The sequence below is a fragment of the Sturnira hondurensis genome, unplaced genomic scaffold (assembly GCF_014824575.4).
Source record: "Sturnira hondurensis isolate 20B ecotype Veracruz unplaced genomic scaffold, ASM1482457v3 Scaffold0019433, whole genome shotgun sequence".
NCBI classification, from domain to species: Eukaryota; Metazoa; Chordata; class Mammalia; order Chiroptera; family Phyllostomidae; genus Sturnira; species Sturnira hondurensis.
Genome location: NW_028092064.1, coordinates 859,697 through 865,696, shown reverse-complemented (window position 1 = coordinate 865,696; position 6,000 = coordinate 859,697). Strand labels below are relative to the sequence as shown.

Here is a 6,000-nt window from a genome sequence, read left to right as displayed (position 1 = left end):
GCACAGCTCTCCACACACCTTTTTTTTTTGCACTTCGTTGCCGGGTGGTCGGCAGCCTTCGCTCCACTGATGCTCAGTCTCGCCATCCGAGCTGGCACCACCAGTTCTCAACGAAACACTCGCGCGCGGCCCCTTTAAGGCTGTGGACGGCGCGTGCCCACATTCCCTTCAAATGGACCAATAGCGGAGCGAAGGGCGGTCTGTCGAGAACCAATAAACAACGAGGACACTGCGGGGTGTGCGGCGGCCCAAGCGGTTTCAAACGGCTTAGTGAGGGCCCCTCGGTTCTGACCCAGCGGAGGTGAGTGGCCGGTGGGCCCAACCCACCCGCTCAGGCCCCGGGATCCGGGCGTCGCGTGCGCGGAGCGTCCCTGGACCCCGGGCGTTGGGCCTCCGCGGACGCGTGCCTCCCTCTCCGCACGAACCCGGCGGGTCTGACGCGGGGAAGCGGGGCGGAGGCCCTGGACCCACCGCTGGGAGGGTGGGGGGCGTGGGCGCTCTGGTGCGGATGAGGCCGGGGCTGGGATCGGAGTGACTAGAGCGTGGCGCGATGGGGTGCGGGCGGCAGCGTCCGAGGGATGCGGGAAGCGTAGGGCCGCGCCTGGCGGCTGAGGTTGTTCCGGGACTGGGGCGGGGGCCCGGCGAAACGGCCCTGTTGCAGTGCCCATCGCGTGATTGTTAAATGAATGAATGAGTGAGTAAGAGTCTATGAGCGCCGTAATGGTTGTTAAGGCCCTGGTCACCTCAGAGCCTGACAAGGACAGCGGCATCGGGCCTGCCTGTGCACCTGTGTCCATACCGGCTTGCTTCGATTTTAACAATTCCGATCATACCGCTCCGCCCTTACGCCTTTCTCTCTCAAAAGGTGTCAGTAGAGTTCAGGTATCTTTCCAGCGCTGAACGTTTGGGAGACCAAAACAATAGCCAGCAGTTTAGGTTAAGTAGGGCTTGGTACTTCAAGGTGGGGGCTTGGTAAACTAGATTTCTTACTTGTTAGCTCTTACCAGTCTTTGGCTGTTAAGATAGTTGTTATCCTGCAATCGTGGTAATTGTCAGGCAGGATTTAAATGTACCCCGTTTTGTATCTGGGATAGAAAATGATGGAAGTGATGTCGCCACAGTGGCTACTGTGTGTTAGAAAACATTTACATCGATGAATCTCCACAAATGAGGTTTTTCATTCAACATTAGAGGGTGAAGTAGTTTTTGCAGATCTTGCCCCAAATTTATGCATGGCTCTAATGTATTTCTCATGGGAACCAAGGCATCAAATCTTGGCCCAGAAAGCCTGCCTGTCTTATTTTATACATAATTATAGTAATTGAAAACTCATTTTTAGAGAGGTGAACTCCTCCCATCTTCATTTCTTCACCCTGAAAAGTCCTTCTTTGACCTAAAGAGCCAATAAATCAAGCTGCCAATCTTTGGAAAATTTTAAGTCTAAAAGATTGGGACTTTTCTTAAGTGACTTGACATACGGTAACGTTGTTTTCCTAGAACTTGATGTAGAAAAGGTGAAATTGATTTCTTTTGGCAATATAAATTAAACCTAGTTGGTAAACTCAAAAGAAGTTTACACAAGTTTTTAAAGTCTGTTCATTCAGGCAGTGGCAAGCAAAGGAAGTCCATAAAAATATACCTTATACTTTATTACTTTTAAAGTCTTGGTCGTCAACTTTGAGTTATGAACAGTGGTATAGCCTTCTACAGCTGACAGCTCAATTTTGGTAGCTAAGTTTTAATTACAATAAATTTGAGTATCTTAATACTGAATACAATTCTAGGTTTGGGGGAGGCAATTAAAAATAACAAACATCTTTAATAATGCCTTACGGTATTGTTAAAGATCTTGAGGGATGAAAACTTTGTTTTTAAGGTTTTATTTATTTCTAGACAGAGGAGGAGGGAGAAAGAGGGAGAGAAACATCAGTGTGTGGCTCCTCTCGCGCGCCCCCTACTGGGGACCTGCCTTGCAACCCATGTGCTCTGACTGGGAACAGGAATTGAACCGTCCATCCTTTGGTTTGCAGGCCGGCACTCAATCCACTGACCCACACCAGCCGGGGCCTAAACCTTTTCTTTGTATTGGGGTAAAGCCAGGCTTTCTTAGCCTTCTTTGACTTAATGGAGTCTCATTCACTCATTCATCAAATATTGAGGTTGATGCCAGAGGTTAACAATCTGTTGAACATTGTTCTAGATTCTGGGAATACACTAGTGAACCAGAAAATGACAAAGCCCCTGACTTAAGGAAGTTTGACAGTTTTGTGTCTCGAACAATTTGCTTCTACAATTTCTCTGGCCCAGCTCTCATTACTGAACAAACCAATGCTCAAATACTTTCCTAGTAGGGGCTAACATTTATTAAAGTGCTCATTAGGTGCCATATTTTATCATTTTTAATACAACTTCTTACAGATGAGAAAAACTGTCTCAGAAAGGTTTTGCAACTTGGTCAAGGTCATGCAACTGATAGAACCTGAATTTGAACGTGAGTTAGTCTGTCTCCAGGGCCCTTTTTTTTTTTTAAATCTACAGCTGTACTGTATGAAGTAATGGGATCTGTTAGGGAGAATTCAGGAGCATTTCTGGGTAGAATCTCCATTGTTAATACTTCTATCAGAGACGTGATGAAATATGGATGATAGATGTGGTAGTTTTTAGAAGGAAGATGGAGCAGTTTAAAATACAGTATTACCATATGAGGGATGTATAGCTGTGGCAGTTGGGGAGCACAGTACGGGGAAGTACAAAATTAAGTTCTTGATCTAATTATCATTGGTAGATTCCTGGTGGTCAGTGTTGCAGAGTTTTGAGATTCTTAAGCGATTCTCATATTCTTACCTCTAGAGTTCAGAAAATGTTAGTTCATTCCTATCAGAGCAGTTGCCCTCTTTACTTGATAAATCTGGAACACATTAAGCTTATTCTTTTTTGGCTTTTGAATTTGCTCTTCTCCTCCTGGAACTTCTCATCCTGCTGCACCCCTCCTTCAAGCCTGTCTTTGTATACAGGCTCCACTCAGGTCTCAACTCAAATGTCATGTCCTTAAAGAGGCATTTTCTCAGCTCCCAATTAGAGTAGCCCTCTTGGTCACTTTCACCTTACTTTTCCTTTTTGTTTACTTTGTAGCATTTATTGCTATCTGATAGGTCATTCATTGTTTGCCTATATATTGTCCGATTTCCTCACAGAAATGAAAGCAGAACAGAGATTTTTTCCCCAATCTGTACAATTACCTCAGTGCCTCAGACAGTACTTGAAACAAAAAAGGCGGTCAAAAAATATTTGTCGAGCCCTGGCTAGTGTAGCTCAGTGGACTGAGTGTGGGCTGGAAACCAAAGGGTCACTGGTTCGATTCCCAGTCAGGGCATATACCTGGGTTGTAGGCCAGGTCCCGGATGGGGGCCACGTGAGAGGCAACCACACATTGATGTTTCTCTCCCTCTTTTTCCCTCCCTTTCCCTCTCTCTAAAAAATAAATAAAATATTTTAAAAAATTTGTCGAACAAAATTGGCCCACACCGTCATAGTTTTCTCCTTGTAATCAAATGATAAAGATAGTGTATAAGTAAAGCTGGCTGTGTTGCTGTGTCTTTGGATGGGAGCAATGTCTGAACAGATGAATTTGGAAAGTCTTCAACTAAGAAAAGTGGAAAAATGATAGTTTTAATGTTCATGTCTACTGAAAGGGAAAGTAGACCTGGCTCCCCATCCTCCCTCCCTCCCCACTCTTTCATTTTTCAATTAAAAAAAATTTTCACATCTATAGAAGTTTTTAGGGATATTGGTTAAGTAGGATGCCTTTCTGTTGGAATTTATCTGATATTTGTCATGATTAGACTGGGATATAGGAGGTTTTGGGGAGGAACATGATAGAGATAAAATGTCATCAAGTACCAAGGGTACATACTATCAACATGATTTGTGACTGATGATATTGACTTTGCTCAGCTACTAAAGTATTGATAGTGTCTGTCAGTTTTCTCCACTGTAAAGTTACTCTTAGTTCCTTCTCCATACTGTCTTGGGAAGGAAGGAACTATGTGCAGCCACCATTTAGGGAGTGAGGAGTTAGGCTCCCTGTCCTTTGGAATATTTGAAATTCTTCTGAATGAAAAATTTGTTTCTATCATTTTAATATTTACTGATTGATTTTTAGAGAGGGAGGGAGGGAGAAACAGAAATGTTGACTTGTTGTCCCACTTATTTATGCATTCATTGGTGGGTTCCTGTATGTGCCCTGACCAGCGATCAAACCTTCAATCTCGGTGTATTGGGACGATGCTCTAACCAACTGAACTATCTGGCCAGGGTTCTTTGATCATTTTTTAATTTAGACAGGAATTTATATAAGTGTGGGTTAAAAGATATATGTTTTATATTTTGAGTTACATTCCAAATACTACTTTATTTTGTTGCTCAAATTGATCCAGATTTCTCCATTGGGAGCTCTTTTAATTGGCTTCTGTGCCCTTCTAACATACGCACATCAGCATTTGTGTGTGTGTGTTTGTAGGCTATTTATTTAGTTATTTTTTTAGCATTTCCTTACTGGCACTGCAAGATGCTCTGGGCTCATCTTGTATATTCCTTGATACAGTGCTAAATCCTCATTTCTCCAAGGAGCTTTGGTTCCTTTTATTGGAAAATGGTATAAGAAACCAGATCTTGGCACTAAGAGTTCTGATTGCTATTGGGGTGTTTTTTTCTTTTAGGACCTCTCAGCTAACAGAGCAAATCAATATATGTGTGTATGTTAACTAGTGTAAATAGACATGTCTAAAATATTTCTATGTGTAGCGGTCTATAACTACATTAAGTTACACATGAGTTCTTACTCATACCTGTAACTCCAATCTATTTACCACATAGGTCATTATAGCCTTCTCCCCTTGCTGATCTGTGAATTTCCACGTCAACAGTGAGAAACCTGGCTTTCACTGTCCACCATTCATTTACATAATGGTTCACTTCCAGAATACACATACAGCAGTATCAGAATTGTTTACCCATTCTCCCATGGGAAAGAACTTTATCAACAGAGTACGGTGTTTTATGCAGTTCCTTTTGCCTTTAGCCTTACAGACTCCATGCATTTCCAAAGTTACCTAGGTCAGCATCTTTTACCCCACCCCCTGCAGGAAGGTTGTTGCATTTGTAATACAGTTACATTCTTTTGTCACAGTTTGCATTCTTTTCTGGAATTCCCCCAACCTTCTAATTAGCATACGTTAATGTTCATTCTTTACATTTTGAAAAGTGCATAATGTTTATCCACCATTACAGTATCATGAGAATAGTTTCCTGCCGGTAAAAGATCCCTGTGCTTCACCTATTTGTCCGTTCCTTTCTCCTCTATCCCAGGGCAACCACTGATGCTTTTGTTGTTTCCATAGTTTTGCCCTTTCCTGTATGACATATAATTGGGATTATACAACATATACCCTTTTAAAAAATATTTTATTTATTTTTAGAGGGGAAGGGAAGGAGAGAGGGAGAGAAATAACAATGTATGGTTGCCTTTCATGTGTCCCCCACTGGGTACTCCCCTGCAACCCAGTCATGTGCCCTGACTGGGAATCGAACCACGATCTTGTCTGGCTTGCAGGCCCGCGCTCAATCCACTGAGCTACACCAGCCAGGCCCAACATTTACCCTTTTAAACTGGTGTCTTTCACTTAGCAATATCTATTTAAGGTTTTTCCATGCCTTTTTGTGTCTTGATAGCTCATTTCTTTTTATTGCTGAATAATATTCCATTGTATGGATATAACCATAGATTGTTTATCCATTCACCTGTTGAAGGATATCTTGGGCATTCTAGTTTTTGACTATTTTGAACAAAACTGCTGTCTATATTGTGTACAGGTTCTTGTGTGCATATACATTTTCAGTTCATTTGGGTAAATACCTGGGTGTGTGATTGCTGGATCATGTAGTAAGACAGTGTTTAGCTTTGTAAGAAATTGTCAAGACTGTCTTCCAAAGTGGCTGTAT

At 42.6% G+C, this 6,000-nt stretch overlaps 1 protein-coding gene across 3 annotated transcripts in view; it reads left to right on the top strand.

Annotated features, from left to right (window-relative positions):
* The first annotated feature begins 229 nt into the window (after positions 1-229).
* The window catches only part of CKAP5 (cytoskeleton associated protein 5), a 94,091-nt gene continuing 88,320 nt past the window's right edge, over positions 230-6,000 (top strand). For all 3 annotated transcript variants that reach the window (XM_037028017.1, XM_037028016.1, XM_037028014.1), the window contains exon 1: positions 230-301. The gene's annotated coding sequence lies outside the window, so the exon portion shown is untranslated. The remainder of the gene's footprint in view (positions 302-6,000) is intronic.